Here is a 21,095-nt window from a genome sequence, read left to right on the forward strand (position 1 = left end):
AGATGTAAACATGCATTTTAAAAGCAAATGGCCTCTGCCATCAACAATATGATGATTTTGGTAAGGTCATTGACTTCATAACAAGTAATTTAAAAGGTGATACCAGATTTCATAGCTATAGCTGAATGTACAGTGGGTATTGAAAATAATCACATTTAGTTGTTTTGCAGCCTGAAATAAAGACAGACACAGCTTTTGTTTATCCAGTTGTAATTACTCAGTGCAACTTATAACATCCAAGTGAAATATATAGCACCAACGTGTCAGGCAAAAATAAAGACAATTCAAAAACAGAATCACTGAGTTGCAAAAATGATTACCTGATAAACTCAATCAGGTGTAGCTAATCACTTTTCAACGGCACACACAAAGCCATTTAACCTTCAACTGTGATCAGCTGTGGGCATATTGATTAGCTCAGCATGAAAAGAGCTTTCCTGGAGCATCTCAGTCCCTGGTAGTGCAACTGAAACAATCAACTATGGGTGGCAAGGCACTGTCAACAGATCTCTGGGATAATATTGTGGACAGGCACAAGTCAGAGATGGATACAAGAAAAGATTGAAGGCTTTATCAATGCCTAGAAGCACAGTGAAGTCTATTTTTAAGAAGTGCAAGGTATTTGGTACAACACATACCCTCTCTGGATCAGGAGGTTGCTCTAAATTTAATGAAAGAGCCAGGAGGAAACTGTTCAGAGAGGCTACCAAGAGGCCACTGCAACTCTGAAGCAGTTGCAGGAATTTATGACAAAGAGTGGTCATTGTGTGCATGTGGCAACTATATCACAAATTCCCCACAAATGTGGCTTGTATCGGAGGGTTGAAAGAAAAAAAACACTCCTCAAGAAAGGCCACAGGCAATCACGACTCAGCTTTGCCATAACACACCTAGGAGATTCTGAGGCCACATGGAAATCTGTTATGGTCAGATGAAAACTTAAATTTAATTATTTGGCCTCAACACCCAACGATATCTGGAGGAAATCCAATACAGCTCACCATCCAAATAACACCATACCTACAGTAAAGCATGGAGGTGGTAATATCCTGTTCTGGGGGTGTTTCTCTGCAGCAGGCTCTGGAGCACTTGTCAGGATAGAAAGAATAATGGATGGGGTAAAATACCATCAAATTCTTGAAGAAAATCTGCTGCCCTCTGCCAGAAAGTTGTCAATAGGAAGAAAGTTTACCTTCCAACATGACAATGACCCAAATCACACAGCAAAAATGACCACACAGTGGTTGAAGGAGAAAAAGGTGAAGGTTCTTGCATGGCCTAGTCAGAGCCCAGACTTAAACCCCATTGAATATATGTGGCATGACTTGAAGACTGCAGTCCACAAACGGTCACCATCAAATGTAACAGAACTGGAGCAGTTCTGCAAAGAAGAGTGTGTATTGCACAGTCTAGATGTGCAAAGTTAGTAAAGACATATCCCAACAGGCTGCAAATAAAGCAAAAGGTGGTTCAACAAAATACTGACATAAGGGGGTGATCCTTTTTGCAACTCAGTGATTCTGTTTTTGAACTGTCTTTATTTTTGCCTGACATGTTGGTGTTATATCTCTCACTTGCATGATATAAGTTGCACTGAGTAATTACAACTGGATAAACAAAAACTGTGTCTGTTTTAATTTCAGTCTCAAAACTGGTAAAAAAACTTGTTAAAAAAATAGAACAAGAAATTTAGAACCCTTAGCGCTGCAACAAGTGCTGCTAAAATTGGTGATTGGATATAATATGACCTATGTAAGGGTGTATAAAGTTTAAAAACGTTTAGCCTTAAGGAACATGAACAAACAAAATTGTATTTATTTATTTTTTATTACAGAAAAGACTAAACAATTATTTATAAATAAAGTGCTGATCAGCAACTATAACAAAATAAAAACAAAACAACAGTGTAATATGAGATACTAAAATGCAGTTAAAAGACTCAAACAAATGAACCCTCAGAGGATAATAATAAATCAGAGTGGTGGAGTCCGGAGTTGAAGTATTGCGAAATCCACATCAACAGCTGATTCCTTGAATGCCAAATGAAGCTGGAACGAAAAACGGATGCAAATCAAAACACAAGCAGAGAACCAAAATTTAGGTGTTCAATTTTACTTACACCGTGTTTAGTTCTCTGCAGTGGCGGTGAATCCTCTTTGAGAGCTGCAGCAGAACCGGACAATTCTTTAGTGCAGGTGCCGGTGTCAGATAAACCACTTCGCTCAGGATTCCAAACAGCACAGAAGCCAGTCTGTGACAGCTGTGTAACGTGACGTCTAGTGGGAGGAGCAACACATTTCAGCCCGTTCAGGGCCTTTGTCAAGCTCCAGATGGAAGTACTGCAAGGACTTTTAAACCCACATACTCTATGGTGATTGGTTGAATACCACAGGTGGGAGTGCAAGTAGCCTTGACAATCTGCTCCGTGCCGAATGGGTGCAGATAGAAGATGCCGTCTGGATGAAGACTTCTGCCGGCTTCGATGAGGACCTCGGCCCGCTTGGATGAAGACTTCTGCTGGCTTCGATGAAGACTTCTGCTGGCTTCGATGAGGACTTCTGCCGCTTGGATGAGGATGGATGTCCGGTCTTTGAAAACTGTCAATTATCACCTCTAGTGCATTAACCCCACCCACACCACAGTTCTAACAAATCTGATTTGATTTGACTCGAAGCCGGCAGAAGTCTTCATCCAGACGGCATCTTCTATCTGCACCCATTCGGCGCGGACAAACAAATTGACAAACGATGGGGCAAATTTTGCCCCCATCGCCGTGCCACAAATTTGCTGGTAGTATTCTTGATCAAACAGAAACAAATTATGTGAAAGGGGATACCTTAATGTATCTCCTATATAATGTTTGTGAATGTCATCTAACCCCAACTCCTTTTCTAAGAAAAATTCAATAATTTAGACTCCCAAAGACTGTGTAATACAGGTATACAATGAGGAAATGTCTACTACTATCCATGAAAAATCTTTTTGCCTTTTAATGTGCTCCAAACGTCTAAATAAGTGTGAGCTGTCCTCCAGGTAGCTCAACTGTCTCTTGGCTATAGGTTGTAAAATGACATCTAGCCATGCTCCCATAGATTCAAATAGGGAGCCAATGCCAGAAACTATTGGTGTACCTGTAGAGTGCTCACAATCCTTGTGCACTTTTGGCATATGGTAGAACATCTAAATAACTGGATTTTCTGGTACTAGAATCTTTAAATCACTAGAATTGAAAATACCTAAAGATATACCTTCTTGAACCAACTGGGACAATTCCTTTTTAAATATATGAGTGGGGTTAGTAGGTAATTTGTTATAGGTATTGCTATCAGAAAGCTGTCTGTGGGCCTCTTGGAAGTAAAAAATTATTATCCATAATGACAATGCTTCCGCCCTTATCAGAATTTTATGACAATGTCATGGTATTTTGTAAAGACTTTATTACCATACGTTCTTTATATTTCAAATTAAAGGCTGGAGCACTGCCAGTGGTATCAACTTCCAAGGCCAAAACAACTTCCAAGGCCAAAACAGCCTTCTGAAAAGCATTCACTGCACCTCTGTGTTGGATGGGATAAAAATCAGATCTTTGTATTGGCTTAGGGGTGATGTTTAAAACATTGCCACTGTACAATTAATTTAGAGTGGTGAGTGCACAAGCATCAGAGAAAGGCAGATGAGGAGTAATGGAAAATTCTTTAAGTTCAACACTTTCTGTATGTTCAAATTCCTCAACTGTTTCCTGTGTAAGAGCAAAAAACCTTTATAATGCTAACTTTCTGATGAACTTATTAACATCCAGTAATGTGTTGAAGCCAGAGAATTTATTTGTGGGGGCAAACCCCAAACCTTTAGACAATACGGATCTTTCGTGATCAGTCAGTATACTGAAACTGTCAGATTTTGAACAATTGTCATTAATTATTAATGTCCCTTTTTTTCTTCTTTTGCTTTTCTTTGCCTCTTTTTTCTCCATCTGCGTCTTCTTCTCTTTCTTGTTGGGTGGTCTTGCGAGTCTCCGGACGGACCACCGGTATACATCCCTGACTCATCTACCGAGCTTTCCTGTAAAAGAGAAGAACAAGAGGGAGAAGAGGGAGGGGAAGAAGAGGAGAGAGAGGAGGTAGAATTTGTAGAGTAGCTAGAGTTGAAATTGTCAGCATCTGTAGAATCTCCTTCTGATATGCTGAATGCTGCTCTTCTTTTGTTATTCTTTTTGAGTATATATATTTAGGTATATTATCAGCATTATTATATCCTAATTGGGACTGAAATTTGTTGGAATTCTTTTGATATTTGTTTTTATTTTCACGTTGTTGGCGGCGCAATGCTGCCCAATTGTGCACTCTATTTTGGTCATAATCTTCTTTTTCCCTGATGAATATTTTGCCCTTGATGGATGCCTGTTCTCCATCTACTTTTGCAATAAATGTATCCATCTTTTTCTTATGTGTGGGATATTTGGAGTTGTTTTCAAAGGGTTTTAATTATTTCTGTTTCATCACAATGTCAGGCTGTAATTTAGCCCTTTTCTTTTCTTTAACTCTAATTAGAATATTTAACAATAGAGCAATCAGTGAGAGCAGTGTTCCAGTCATCCATATCTGTCATATCTTCGAATTCAAATGATGGATATTTTTTTATTCGTAACCCCCTAGAAATCCTTTGTGATTCAATGTACTTTGTGATTCAATAAACTTTTTAAAAGCAATAATGTCCCACATGAGCCTTAGGTCCAGTCACCAGGAATTGTTGTAGGGATTTGAAATCATTTTTAATCTCACTTTCCTCTCCAACATAATCTTCCTTTGAAAAAACTTTGTCAAATAAGTCCTGTCTTTTGTTAAAGTAAAAAATGTCATGAATGCCATTTCTTTATTGGAAGGTGTATTTTTTGTGGACACCACAGCCACTGCTTCTGTGTTTATACCTGCCATGTCTGGGAATACTAACTAACTTAATTACAGGTCATGGGAAGCAGAGTAATATTGCACATTTCTCCAGTTATCCTGCCTTCTTGTATAGATGTTTCTAGTATCATTCCATCATTCTCTGTTATAGTTATAATTGGTTTCTCTGGCATCTTTTGATCTATTCCATCTGTTTGTCTCATGTGGATGTCTTTTTTCCCTATTCCATCTTTCATAATACCCTCCCTCTTACTTATTTCTAAAAAAGGTTAAAAGAAGATTTGGATAAACTAGGTAATAAAAAAGGCATGAAATGGAATTTGACAAAACAGGAACAAAATATACTCAAACAACTATAAGGAGATAGTAGTATAGTTATAAAACTGGCTGATAAAGGGGGCGGTATTGTGGTATTGGATACCATTTACTATTTTAAAGAAGCTAATAGATTACTTGGAGATAACACTACCTACAGAAAACTGAAAAATTACCCTGTAGAAAGTAAAAAAAAAAAAATTTAAGAGAATTGGTAAAAGTAGCTAAGACAAACAATATAATTACTGGGAATAAAGAAAAATTCCTACTCATTGACTATCCCAGAACCCCCAAATTTTACTTTCTCCTGAAAGTCCATAAAAATATGGAAAATCCCTCCCAGTCTGTTAATCCTTTCTGGGATTGATTCAATAACATTGAATATGTCCCAGTATGTCAGAACATTAAGTGGGAAACAAATTTCATATTAGTTACATGCGATGTCAGCTTGCTGTACATTTCCATTGAGCATGAACTGGGATTAGAAGCCATTAAATATTATTTGAATCAAGATTTTGAAATGTCACAGAAACAGGGTAAATGTATACAGGATTGTATTAGATTCATATTAATGAACAATTATTATAAGTTTGATGGTCAATTTTTTCAGCAGATCAGGGAAACGGCTATGGGCATGAGATTCATACCAAGGTACGCAAATTTGTTCATGGGGTTCTTTGAACAGAATTTTTCAAATGAGGAGATGTGGGGTGTGAATCTCATGCTCTATAGGCGTTTCATTGATTACGTATTTCTTATTTGGATAGGGGACATAGAGCTACTTCATATGTTTATAGAGGATTTGAATAGTAATGAAGCGGGTCTTAAATTTACTCACGAGTTCAGCAGCTCTAGTATCAGCTTCCTAGATATAGAAATTAACATCAAAAACAATGAACTAACAACGGCCACGCATTTCAAAGAAGTAGATGCAAATAATTTTATTGACTTTAGAAGTAACCACGACAAAAGATAGAAGCAAAACATCCCAAGAGTGCAATTACTAAGAATACGTAGGAATTGCTCAGATATTACCGACTTTGATAGACAATCTGAAATATTACAGAATAGATTTATTGATAAAATAAGGGTTATGACAATCTGTAATATTTGGGACAAATGAGTTGTATGCTCAGAGACAGGATAAGGGAACACATTAGATGTATAGAATTAGAAAGAGAAGATACACGTTTATATAAACATTTCAAAGAAATCCATAAAAGTAACCCTAAAGATATGTCTTTTAAGGGAGTAGTAAACTTGTGAAAGACAGCAGAGGTGGTAATATGGAGAAAAAATTACTCCGACGGGAAGCTGAACTGATATATAGGTTTGGGACTTTATACCCAAAGGGGTTTAATAGTGAACTTGATCCTTACCACATTATCCAATAAGGGATATGATCCTAATTGTTTAGGAGTTTGAATATTATTTGTTTTATAACATCTAAAAATGGCATGTATGGATGTGAATGAATAAGTTATATTCCCTAATGGTTTTAAATGCATATTCAAATATATATTTATAGATATATATATTACCTTTTCATTTTTTAATATACTGAGTATTTTGTTATTATCAAACACCATCAAAACAAGTGTTCATCACAAGTAATCTCTCTGATTTAGATCTTTTTAAATAATCTGTATAAGATAATTTTTGTGTGAGAGATATTTGGGAGGCTAAGTATAGAACCTAGTATAGAACCTATCCGAAGCAACATCCCAACACCAACCTGCAATATTCCATCAACAGGCCCAGTTACTCCCTCTGCCACCCTCTGCATCTTCCATCCAGCCACTGAGAATGAAGTTTCTTCCTTACTATCTTCCTCACGACTCACTACCTGCCCACTCGACCCTATCCCTTTCCATCTAATACCCTCCCTATCTTCAACCTATCTCTCTCTACTGGCTCATTCTCATCTTCTTTCAAACACACAAAAGTCACTCCCATACATATCACTGCTTCCACTAACATCAAAACTCCTTGAAAAACTAGTTTACAATCGCCTAACCCACTTCCTGTCCACAAACTCCTTGCTAGACCCCCTGCAATCCGGATTCCACCCCAAACACTCAACTGAGACTGCCCTTACCAAGGTTACCAACAATCTTCTCTCTGCTAAAAATATTGGCCACTACTCTATACTCATCTTACTTGACCTCTCAGCTGCCTTCGACACAGTTGACCACCCCCTCCTTCTACAGACCCTTACCTCTGTGACACTGCTCTTTCCTGGATTCACTCTTATCTTTCTCACAGGTCTTTTTCTGTGTAATTTGCCAGCGACTCCTCCTCTCCAATGCCTCATTTACCCATCGCCCCAAGTCCACTGCCTCAGAGTTACACTTGACTCAAATCTATCCTTCGCACCACATATCCAATCGCTTTCTACATATTGCCGCAACCATCTACGCAATATTTCCAAGATTCTACCTATTCTGTGCGCTAACACCATAAAGCAAATAATCCACTCCCTTCCTCTTTCCCGCCTTGACTACTGCAATAACCTACTTACTGGCCTTCCTCTTTCCCGCCTCTCCCCCCTTCAATCCATCCTAAATGCCTCTGCCAGGCTGATCCACCTTTTCCGTCACTCTGTATCTGCTGCACCTCTCTGCGAGTTCCTTCATTTGCTCCCCATTCACAGCAGAATTAAATTCCAAATTCTCACCCTTGCATACATGCTAGACTGCAGGACTTCTATCGTGCAACACCTACCCTCTGGAACACTCTCCCTCGTGCTGTTAGGCTTTGCCCTAATCTTTCTTCCTTTAAATGTCCTCTGAAGACTTTTCTGTTCAGAGAAGCCTACCACCCAACTCAATAATATTACTCTTACCTAACAACATTTCCCTCATCTAACTCTGCATTAACATCTTTCTCAATCTTGCAGTCCTTACTTCCTGTTTCTCAACCTCCTACCCTTCTAGATTGTAAGTTCCCATGGGAATAGGTCCCTCAATTCCTCCTGTATGAGTTTGTAAATTTTGTCCTGTCTCTTAGAAGTTTTATATTATTGTTTTATTTAAATTAACTGTATCCATAGACAGCGCTGCGGAATATGATGGCGCTTCATGAATAAAGTATAATAATAATAACCAAAAGGCATACTAATTGTTAAATCTGGAAGCCAGGATATGGAGGAGGATCTTAAGAAAGCTATAAAAGGGGACATCCGGATCAGAAAAGGCATCTTGATAAAGGCTTTATAGCTGAAATGCGTAGAGAACGCTGTATCTGATCCAAGACACCAATACTTCACTGTATTCACAACAGGCCAGAAGGAGGGGAAAAGAGTGCCTGATCGAGTGGCAATAAGTACCCCGAAAAAGAACATATACAAGTGAGGGCTCACAAGGTATTAATTCAAACCTTATCCAGAACCTACAAAGATTGGAAAGAACCGTTAAATCAAACAGTGATGGAGGATAGGCTGTGAGACGATTGGCTACTTCGGGTCACGTATTGGAATACAAAAGCAGGGGATCCTTCACACGCTACTTACAAAGTAGCCAGGATCCACACTAGCTGTCTGAAAACATAAGATAAGGTACTGTGTATAAGACTCACGCTGCTTAAAAAGCATCCAGCACCTGCATATACAGTAGCTACTAACTTTGAGTAGCAAGAAGATCACAAATTCTCACCTAGATTACGAGTTTTGCATTATGAGCTGTGCGGTGCTAATGTGCAGTTTTTTCTCACCGCTCACTTACCTGCAGCACTGGTATTAGGGGTTTTTACAAACCCGGCATTAAAAGGCAAGAAGTGAGTGTAGAGCAAAATTGTGCTCCATACCGCACTCCAATACCAGCGCTGCTTAAGTGAGCGGTGAGCTGGTCGTACGTGCTTGTGCACGATTTCCCCATAGACATCAATGGGGAGAGCCGGCTGAAAAAAAGCCTAACACCTGCAAAAAAGCAGCGTAAAGCTCCGTAACGCAGCCCCATTGATTCCTATGGGGAATCTAAATTTATGTTTCCACCTAACACCCTAACATGAACCCTGAGTCTAAACACCCCTAATCTTACACTTATTAACCCCTAATCTGCCGCCCCCGACATCACCGACACCTACATCATATTTATTAACCCCTAATCTGCCGCTCCGGACATCGCCGCCACCTACATTATACTTATTAACCCCTAATCTGCTTCCCCCAACATCGCCGACACCTACATTATACTTATTAACCCCTAATCTCCCGCCCCAAATGTTGCTGCAACCTACCTACACTTATTAAACCCTAATCTGCCGCCCCCAACGTCTTCGCCACAATTTTAAATGTATTAACCCCTAAATCTAAGTATAACCCTAACCCTAACACCCCTTAACTTAAATATAATTTAAATAAATCTAAATAAAATTACTAACATTAACTAAATTATTCCTATTTAAAACTAAATACTTACCTATAAAATGAACCCTAAGCTAGCTGTAAAAAAAATACCTGTAAAAAAAATACAAACAACCCCCCCAACAGTAAAACCCACCACCCACACAACCAACCCCCCAAATAAAAGCCTAACTAAAAAAGCATAAGCTCCCCATGGCCCTGAAAAGGGCATTTGGATGGGCATTGCCCTTAAAAGGGTATTTTTAAAACCCACCCAATACACCCTTTAAAACACTAACCCCCGAATATTCACTTACCGGGAGAAGTCTTCATCCAAGCGGCAAGAGGTCCTCAATGAAGCTGGCAGAAGTGATCCTCCAGATGGGCAGAAGTGATCCTCCAGATGGGCAGAAGTCTTCATCCAGACGGCATCTTCTATATTCATCCTTCCGATGCGGAGCGGCTCCATCTTCAAGACATCCGGCGCGGAGCATCCTCTTGAAACGACGTCTTCTTCGGAATGAATATCTCTTTAAGTGACGTCATCCAAGATGGCGTCCCTTAGATTCCGATTGGCTGATAGAATTCTATCAGTCAATCAGAATTAAGGTAGAAAAAATCCTATTGGCTGATGCAATCAGCCAATAGGATTGAGCTGGCATTCTATTGGCTGTTCCAATCAGCCAATAGAATGCGAGCTCAATCCTATTGGCTGATTGGATCAGCCAATTGGATTGAAGTTCAATCCTATTAGCTGATTGCATCAGCCAATAGGATTTTTTCTACCTTAATTCCGATTGGCTGATAGAATTCTATCAGCCAATCAGAATCTAAGGGACGCCATCTTGGATGACGTCACTTAAAGAGATATTCATTCTGAAGAAGACGTCGTTTGAAGAGGATGCTCCGCGCCGGATGTCTTGAAGATGGAGCCGCTCGGCGTCGGAAGGATGAATATAGAAGATGCCGTCTAGATGAAGACTTCTCTGCCCGTCTGGAGGACCACTTCTGCCCGTCTGGAGGACCACTTCTGCCCATCTGGAGGACCACTTCTGCCGGCTTCATTGAGGACATCTTGCTGCTTGGATGAAGACTTCTCCCGGTGAGTGAATCTTCGGGGGTTAGTGTTAGGATTTTTTAATGGTGTATTGGGTGGGTTTTATTTTTAGGTTAGGGCTTTGGGCCGCAATAGAGCTAAATGCCCTTTTAAGGGCAAGGCCCATCCAAATGCCCTTTTCAGGGGGTTGGTTGTGTGGGTGGTGGGTTTTACTGTTGGGGTTTTTTTTATATATTTTTTACAGGTAAAAGAGCTGATTTCTTTGGGGCAATGCCCCGCAAAAGGCCCTTTTAAGTGCCATTGGTAGTTTATTGTAGTTTAAAGATCTGTAATTTGTTTTTTTATTTTCTGTAATTTAGTGTTTTTTTGTGATTTAGCTAATTTAATTTAATTTATTTAATTGTATTTAATGTAGGGAATTTATTTAATTGCAGTGTAGTGTTAGGTATTATTGTAACATAGGTTATGTTTTATTTTACAGGTAAATTTGTATTTATTTTAGCTAGGTAGTTATTAAATAGCTAATAACTATTTAGTAACTATTCTACCTAGTTAAAATAAGTGCAAACTTGCCTGTAAAATAAAAATAAACCCTAAGCTACCTACAATATAACTATTAGTTATATTGTAGCTAGCTTAGGGTTTATTTTATAGGTAGGTATTTAGTTTTAATAGGAATAATTTAGTTAATGTTAGTAATTTTATTTAGATTTATTTAAATTATATTTAAGTTAGGGGGTGTTAGGGTTAGGGTTAGACTTAGATTTAGGGGTTAATACATTTAATATAGTGGCGACGACGTTGGGGACAGCAGATTAGGGGTTAATAAATGTAGGTAGGTGGCGGCAATGTTGGGGGCAGCAGATTAGGGGTTAATAAATATAATGTAGGTTGCAGCAATGTTAGGGGTGGCAGATTAGGGGTTAATAAATGTGATGTAGTTGGCAGCGATGTCCAGAGCGGAAGATTAGGGGTTCATAAGTATAATGTAGGTGGCAGCGATGTTAGGGGCGGCAGATTAGGGGTTAATAAATGTAATGTAGGTGGCGGCGATGTCCGGAGCAGAAGATTAGGGGTTAATAAGTATAATGTAGGTGGCGGCGATGTTAGGGGCGGCAGATTATGGGTTAATAATATTTAACTAGTGTTTGCGAGGCGGGAGTGTGGTGGTTTAGGGGTTAATATGTTTATTCTAGTGGCGGCCATGTCCGGAGCGGCAGATTAGGGGTTAAAAATTGTATTATAGTGTTTGCGATGCGGGATGGCCTCAGTTTAGGGGTTAATAGGTAGTTTATGGGTGTTAGTGTACTTTTTAGCACTTTAGTTATGAGTTTTATGCTACGGCGTTGTAATGTAAAACTCATAACTACTGACTTTAAAATCTGTTACGAATTCTGTCGGTAGAAGCTGTTGTTTGTGCGATCCAGTCTTTTAATGTTGGTGTTTTGGAGGATTTCCAATGTTTGGGGATGAGTTTCTTCGCACTATTGATCATGAGTAGCAGTAGGGAGTATGTAATTTTGTTTTGTAATTTAGGGAGAAATTGGAACATAAAAATGTGGATCTTAAATGCTAAATCTGTTTTAAGTATTCTAGGAATGGCAGCAAAAGACTTCTTTCCAGAAATTGGTGATTGCTAAACATGACCACCATATGTGGAGCATTGAATCCCACTGACCAAATCCCCTCCAGCATTGGTCTGTGATTTGTGGGTTTGTTTTATGTAATCTGGAAGGTGTGAGATACCATCTGCTAACAAACTTGAAATGCATTTCCAGAATGCCAGCCGATGATGATGCCTTTATGGCCAGTTGGAATGATCTCCTCCATTGGGAAATACTGTCATTGCCTGTCTCTGTGTCCCAGATCTTTGTGTATGAAGGAAGGATTTGGTAGTCCTTTATTAGCAAATATTGGTAGAGGAGGGATATTGTATGTTTTGGTGATGATTGCTGTGTACATAAATGTTCAAACGGTGTCAGTTCCCTATTCATCTTGGATTTATGATTGTGGGTAGTAATGTAGTGTATGATCTGCATACGAGAGTACCATGGTGCAAAAAGGGTCCCATCCCATTGCTGTAAGGTTTCTATTGGTGCAATGTTGCCCTATATTAGTGCGAAGTGTAATGTGCCTTCCATTAATTTGTATGGATGTCTATTGGCTATCTGTGCCCTCGATAATGGGGTGCCCGGGTGTTCCCTAAGAGGGAGAAGAGGAGAGTAGGGTGTCGACATATTGCTAGAGCTGGATAGGGTTTTATCCCATTCCTTCAATGTTTCTGAGGCGATTGGGTAAAGCGTCAATGTAGTAGGCCTGTGGCCTGGTTCAAGCCAAGCCAGTGTTGCCATGTTACCTTTTGAGAAGGTTTGATTGTAGAGTGATAGATTAGGTAAACCCAGTCTTCCTCTGCGTTTAGGGAGATACATAGTCTGTCTTCTTATTCTACTTCTCTTCCCTTGCCATATGTAATTATCTACTGTTTTTTGTAATTTTGGGAGAAAGTAGGTTGGTAATGGGATAGGAAGAGTTTGGAAAAGATACAAAACAAGCGGCAGAATATTCATCTTTATAATACCAATTCTGCCCAACCAGGAGATGGGTGTTTTCTAATTGGGTGATAAGGTTAGGGGGAGAAGATATATTGAGTAGTTCTGACTTTGTTATGTTAAGGTGAAAGTTGGAAACCTGACCATATCTGTCTAACTCTTTCAGTATGTTGGGTAGTGAGTGCTCTACGTCTGAGTTGACAAAGACAATGTCATCAGCATACATGGTCATTTTATGCTCCGTGTCACTGATCTGATGCCCGTGATGTTTTTAGAGAGCTGTATTTTTTCAATGGAGAGAATAAAAAGCAGAGGGCATAGGGGGCAACCCTGGCACGACGTGCCATTGGATATTTGAAATGTTTCTGAGAGATACCCGTTTGCTTTGACTCTGGCATTTGGGTTGGAATACAGGGAAAATACAGTATGAAGTGCCAATCTACTCTATTAAACACCTTTTCAGCGTCAGAGGCAAATAGAGAAAGTGGTAAAAATTGATGCCTGGCGTAAGTAATAATTTGAAATCTTTGATTGCCTGTTCTATTTCCTCTGTAGTGAGAGGAGGGTCAAGAAAGGCCATGAGGCTGCTAAGGGGGAGGTCAGATAGGTAGTTTGCGGTTAATAATTTTTTGTAGGCATCAAGTGATGGTGTTACTGATCTGGTATTTTCAATGTCTATATTTTCGTAATAATGACGGAAGGTGTTGGCTATGCCTTTGCTGTCTTGAGTTGTTGTTCAGGATTGGAAAGTGAATGTATAAATGTCTTATATTTTTTGCGTTTAATTGATCTGGCAAGGAGTTTACCTAGCTTATTTCCCTAGTCATAATATAATTGTTTTAGATATAGTGCTTTTTTGTGATTCAGTAGTTACGAGATCTCTCGGCTCCTTTCTAGCTTGCTGTAATTTACGTGAGGTTTCTGTATTCTTTGGGTCATGTTTGTGCTTACTTTCCAATTGGGATATTGTGGAGTGTGCATTTTCAAATTGTTTGCATTTCTTAATCATTCTTTTCGATTTTAATTTTATTATTTCCCCATGTATGACGCATTTATGCGCTTCCCAGTTATTGGTGTTTGATGTGTCTAAGTTAGGGTTGAAGGAGAAATATTCTGTTAGTGTATTTCCTATTGCGGTGGCTATGACTGGGTCTTGAAGCAGATGGTCATTCAGTCTTCATGTGAAGTCAGTTAGAGGAGTTTCAGGCCATATAATGCTGCAAGTAACCGGTGCGTGGTCTGTCCATGTGATAGTTCCTATATTGCAAGCGTGAATGATGGGGAGGCTAATAGAGTCTGTGAACCAATAGTCTATGCAAAAATATTTGTGAAAAGCATTCGAGAATTATGTGTAATCCCCTTTAGAAGGGTGCAGGGCTCTCCACACATCGTGGAGGTTAAGTTCCACTAGTGTTGGTTTGATGTTTTTTAATATATTTTTGGGGACGCTAGAGGTGGAGTTAGATGTATCAAGTATTGTATGATCCAGTAATATTCTTGATATTTTTTTTAAAAAAAGCGATGCTGTTGAGTATTTGGGGCATAAATATTGAGTAATGTAATTGGTCTGTTGAAAAGCAAGCCCACTTTCAGCAGAAATCTGCCTTCTGGGTCTTTGGTGGTTGATAGTGTTTGAAAGGATAGTGAATTATGCATCAAAATACAAACCCCATTTTTTATATGGGCCAAAGTGAAAAACATAGTGGGATAGTTGGGGTTTGACCAACTAGGTTCCTTATTTCTTTGAAAGTGTGTCTCCTGCAGAAAGACAATGGAGCTACATAGATAATTTAGTTCCCGGGGTGTGATGGAGCGTTTCCCTGGGCTATTAAGACCTTTAACATTTACAGTTGTCAATGTTAAGGAATGATCTGGTCTGTGCTGTCGTCTGGTATTCATGTTGTGGAATTGGGGAATTTAGGAAAGGGGGGAGAGAAAGGTTGAAGTTGATGGTTTTGTAGTGGCTAAGTATTGTTGTTTGAGAAATGGTAAATAAATGGGCTATAGGAGTGAGTGGCAGGTATTTAGAAGTTTTAGAAGAATAAGAGAATAATTCTCTTAAGAGTGTACTGAAAAGGAAGGGTACACTAATGGGGATGTGTCCCAGTGGTGGTTGGCTATGATAAGTTATACAGAATTATTAGAGGCGAGGGTATAGATTAGCTTGTCTCTGGAAGGCATGTATTGGTAAGATTAGTAAGTGTGAGTAGGAGGTAGTGTTTGAGGGACATGTTTCTGAGTTAAGTACGGTGCTTCGCACGGAGTACCCAATTTGTCAGGGGCACCGAGCGAAGCAAGGAAGTCTGATGGGTATTGTGCGATTTAAGAATGACCTTTGAAAAAGCCGGGTCACAGCGAAACATGTCAGGAAAGATAGGGAAATGGTGAGGAGTCCTAGGAGCTCCTGTGTTTTTAGGCAAGCCTTAAGCTGCATATAAAATTACTGTAGTCGATACTGGTGCTATTATAGTTACAGGTGGTCAGTTTCCACCAATTCAATGATACATTCCTATAACTCTCAGTATTAAGTAGAGAGCAAGCACTGCTGACAGCTGCAACTGAAATTCTGAGCACTCGCAAGCATATTATATTTTCAGTTGCAAACTGACCAGCTACTCTCTCAAAATGAAACTAGCAATGTTTTGTCTAAGAGTTTGAGAAGCTAAATTAATTCAGCTAATAATCGTATGTTTTCTCAACTTTGTTACAACACAACGATTTCACTGACCGCAATCTTACATAAGCGGGTCAAGCAATAACTAACAAATGTATGAATGGTATCAAACAGTAAGCTAATTTTGTAGGTTTCAATAGAGGAAAACACTAGTAGCACCTACAAGCTTAATATAACGCTAGAGGCATAGAAAGTGAGAAGGGGGGTCCACATTGACAAGTATATTTGATAGCGAATCCAAACCGACCAATCATTTGTTACGCTTTCCATATTTAGTATTAAGAACAGCGATTAACACTGACATTAAAGGATCAGCTACACCCCGCACACTTAATATGCAGCGTTTCTCTGCATAAGTTAAACCAATGCAATAATAAGTGTATTTGATAGCAAATCCAAACAGACTAATTATTCGTCACGCTCTCCATACTTAATATTAGGAACAGCGTAAATACTGATAATAACGGATCTGCTATACCCCGCACACTAAATATGTAGTGTTTTTCTGCAGAGGTAAAACCAATAGAGTACTACAAAAAACTGAAACTTTATGAAACCTCTACCTACAGCACCGCATACAAGCAATAGACATTGTGAGTTATAAGAGATAGGAATATAGGAGGTACAATGATATTGGAAACACGCTCAAAATCTATTGAGAGCGTGATATGAGCATGAATACTGAGTAACGTGTCTGCCAGTCAATTTACTAGATAACTAAAGACTTAGAGGTATACAAGAGACATTGAAGTATATCCAGCTACTAGAGTGATAGAGACTAATTGAATTATATTGTATTCACTTTCATCCTAGGCAAGGCATCACACTGTTACCTGTCTACTATAAGTGCTTAGACTAGTTACTACTCCTACCAAAATAAAAAGGTTAGGTGGAACTGAACCAATAATAATTAACCTATATGTATCCACTACCATTTGCAGTTTAAGAGTGTTTTTAATTTCTAATCCTATTTTAACATATATTATTAAAAGTTAAATTTTAATTTTTGAATCACTAGCTTTTGTCAATATCCTGTATCCACGTTAAGTATATATGGTAATTATATGCACAAGTCCTGAGTGCTATAGTGTGTATTCTTTTGGGAGCAAGTCTCTTCTTGCTACCTGTTGTAAATAAAATGATTATTAATACACCAGCACCTATACCCGCAATAAACTAGTGACTAGAACTAGCTTGATATTTATGGGTGATCTTTAGGCCTTGTCAAAAATAATGAATAAGTAGTGCCATTGGTTTTGTTTTATATTAGATAAGAGAGGTATTTGCATTAATGCACAAATATGAAACAGTACATATTCATCAGTAATACTTGCGTAATAACCACGTATTGGTTATTGAAATGAGGATTCCTGTAGTAAGTCCAACCAACAAGTGATGAGCTTGGTTAGTCTTCATCTGGTCTGATGTCACTGGATGAAGCTGTACAAGGGGCAGAACTTTCATGTTCTGTTTTTTGGTGGGCCCGAAAGCTTGATGGTGGAATCGGCGTTTCTATAGAAATAAGTGAACAGAATTGTGCCAAATCTTCTTCTGTTCTGTATACGGCAGTCTTGTTATCCTTTGATGCAATTATTGAGACCGGAAAGCCCCACCTGTAGGGTATTTTGTGGGTCTGTAAGATGGATGTGATGTATCACAGGGATCTGCATTTTTGCAGGGTCATAGGACTGATGTCGCTGAAGATCTGGATGGCAATACCTGCATGATGAACTGGCTGCTTTGCTCTGGATTTTCTCATAATTTCTTCTTTATTGGAAAAGTAGTTTTAGGATGATATCCCTGGGTGGGGCCTTAGATGGTGGTTTAGGCCTTAGGGCTCTATGAGCCCTTTCTATAAGAACATCAGGTGCATTGGGGGTGCCTTTAATGGTCCTAAAAAGGTCTTGGAGGTATCCCGCGATAGCGGATGGCACCACTGTCTCTGGTACTCCTCTAACCCGTAGGTTATTGTGGCGGCTACGATTGTCCAGATCCTCAATATTTTCATTGAGAGAATAGATAATGTTTTCCTCTGTAGTTATTTTGGTAGTTAGCTGGTTAATGTTAGTGGTTGTTGAGGAGATGTGTTCTTCAATCACGGTGACTCTATTTTTAAGTGTAGAGACGTCTTTGTGAAGGTCTTTATATAATGTTCTGATCTTGTGCATAGCCACTTTTATGTCTTCTTTTGATGACAATAGACTTAGATCAGCGTTAGTGACATAATCCATGGGTAGTTGGTCTGGAGTATGTATTTCAGCTGTGATCGTTTGCTGTCTACTTTCTGCATGGTTAATTGGTGGTGGTGATTGCAGTTCTACAGATTTCAACTAATGGCCCATTGTTTTAGTGGTGGAACCTTTCTCCATTTTTTGTGTTTTTTTATTGGGCATATCAATGATTGTTATCTGAAGATATTGAATATAGAATGACCCTTGCTAGTCAAGTCTGCTGCTAAAAATTGAAGTTTGCAATTTAAGCCTGGCCTAAGTTGTGCACCTGAGAGAGGTGAGGTGTTAATGCCTTCTGAGGAGACTTTATATATTTTTTGTTCAACTTTGTTGACAGCTTTGATTTGACTGCGTCACTGACTGCTCATTCCAACAGCGGTTTTCTGTGTTAGGCCTCTTCCCTGATATCAAAGGGTGCAGTACTGCTTATTATTGGTTTTCACTTATCTTTGTTTGTATAAGGTTTTCCTTTTTTGTTTATGTTAGGTACTCCTATAAGTTTGGATGACCATGCCCCTTTTAGTTTGTAAACTTAGTTGGTAATGTGTGGGATTTACCTCCTTCTTGATGCCTTATAGATTAGGCCAGCATCCATATATAGCAGGGATCTGTGGTGCTGTGTAAAATGAAGATTTGTACAACAAGTGCCATTTGTCTGTTACTTACAGGTTTGGCTGTTTACACAAGATCGCTGCCGGCTCTTAATTACCGTTTGTTGATGCTGCTCGAAGGGGTATTTGATTCAGGTAAGCAGGACTGATCTGAAGATCTGTTCTGGCCTATTTCGTCGGTCTATTAGTTGTGCTCCGTGTCAAGTCCCATCTGTGATGCCCATCCTCCGGAAACCCACAGACCACACTGTGTAACGTCAGTAGATGGCCCCTCTTATTTGCAGTAAGGATTGATGTGCTTTTTTAGGTTTACATGCCCAATTTCGGCCAATTATACACCACTGGGCCTAAGAGCACTAACAATGTGCGTCCATTCGGCTCTGTGGTTAGGCTCCGCCCATCAAAATACTGGATTTTTAAAATATTTTTTTAAATGTTTTTTTATGAAAAGAGCTCTTTGTATGAATGGTATTGAGTGTTATTGTTAGATTGAGTATTGATATATACGCTATCCATTTTTTATTGATTTATATGTATGGATGAACCCCGAGTCTAAACACCCCTAATCTTACACTTATTAACCCCTAATCTGCCGCCCCCGACATCGCCGACACCTACATTATATTTATTAACCCCTAATCTGCCGCTCCGGACATCGCCACCACCCACATTATACTTATTAACCCCTAATCTGCTGCCCCCAACATCGCCAAAACCTACATTATACTTATTAACCCCTAATCTCCCGCCCCAAATGTCGCTGCAACCTACCTACACTTATTAAACCCTAATCTGCCGCCCCAACATCTTCGCCACAATATTAAATGTATTAAACCCTAAATCTAAGTATAACCCTAACCCTAACACCCCTTAACTTAAATATAATTTAAATAAATCTAAATAAAATTACTAAAATTAACTAAATAATTCCTATTTAAAACTAAATACTTACCTATAAAATAAACCCTAAGATAGCTGTAAAAAAAATACCTGTAAAAAAAATAAAAACAATCCCCCCAACAGTAAAACCCACCACCCACACAACCAACCCCCCAAATAAAAGCCTAACTAAAAAAGCATAAGCTCCCCATGGCCCTGAAAAGGGCATTTGGATGGGCATTGCCCTTAAAAGGGCATTTAGCTCTATTGCAGCCCAAAACCCTAATCTAAAAATAAAACCCACCCAATACACCCTTAAAAAATTCTAACACTAACCCCCTAAAATTCACTTACCGGGAGAAGTCTTCATCCAAGCGGCAAGAGGTCCTCAATGAAGCTGGCAGAAGTGATCCTCCAGACGGGCAGAAGTGGTCCTCCAGATGGGCAGAAGTCTTCCTCCAGACGGCATCATCTATATTCATCCTTCCAATGTGGAGCGGCTCCATCTTCAAGACATCCGGCGCGGAGCATCCTCTTCAAACTACGTCTTCTTCGGAATGAATATCTCTTTAAGTGACGTCATCCAAGATGGCGTCCCTTAGATTCTGATTGGCTGATAGAATTCTATCAGTCAATCAGAATTAAGGTAGAAAAAATCCTATTGGCTGATGCAATCAGCCAATAGGCTTGAGCTGGCATTCTATTGGCTGTTCCAATCAGCCAATAGAATGCGAGCTCAATCCTATTGGCTGATTGATTTTTCTACCTTAATTCCGATTGGCTGATAGAATTCTATCAGCCAATCAAAATCTAAGGGACTCCATCTTGGATGACGTCACTTAAAGAGATATTCATTCCGAAGAAGACGTTGTTTGAAGAGGATGCTTCGGGCCGGATGTCTTGAAGATGAAGGATGAATTTAGAAGATGCCGTCTGGATGAAGACTTCTCTGCCCGTCTGGAGGACCACTTCTGCCTGTCTGGAGGACCACTTCTGCCGGCTTCATTGAGGACATCTTGCCACTTGGATGAAGACTTCTCCCGGTGAGTGAATCTTCTGGGTTTAGTATTGGGATTTTTTAAGGGTGTATTGGGTGGGTTTTATTTTTAGGTTAGGGCTTTGGGCCGCAATAGAGCTAAATGCCCTTTTAAGGGCAAGGCCCATCCAAATGCCCTTTTCAGGGCAATGGGGAGCTTAGGTTTTTTTTTAGTTAGGCTTTTATTTGGAGGGTTGGTTGTATGGGTGGTGGGTTTTACTGTTGGGGGGTTGTTTATATTTTTTTTACAGGTAAAAGAGCTGATTTCTTTGGGGCAATGCCCAGCAAAAGACCCTTTTAAGTGCCATTGGTAGTTTATTGTAGGCTAGGGTTTTTTTTATTTTGGGTGGGCTTTTTTATTTTGATAGGGCTCTTAGATTAGGTGTAATTAGTTTAAAGATCTGTAATTTGTTTTTTTATTTTCTGTAATTTAGTTTTTTTTGTGATTTAGCTAATTTAATTTTATTTATTTAATTGTATTTAATGTAGGGAAT

Source organism: Bombina bombina, chromosome 5 (genome assembly GCF_027579735.1).
Source record: "Bombina bombina isolate aBomBom1 chromosome 5, aBomBom1.pri, whole genome shotgun sequence".
In the NCBI taxonomy this organism is placed as follows: domain Eukaryota; kingdom Metazoa; phylum Chordata; class Amphibia; order Anura; family Bombinatoridae; genus Bombina; species Bombina bombina.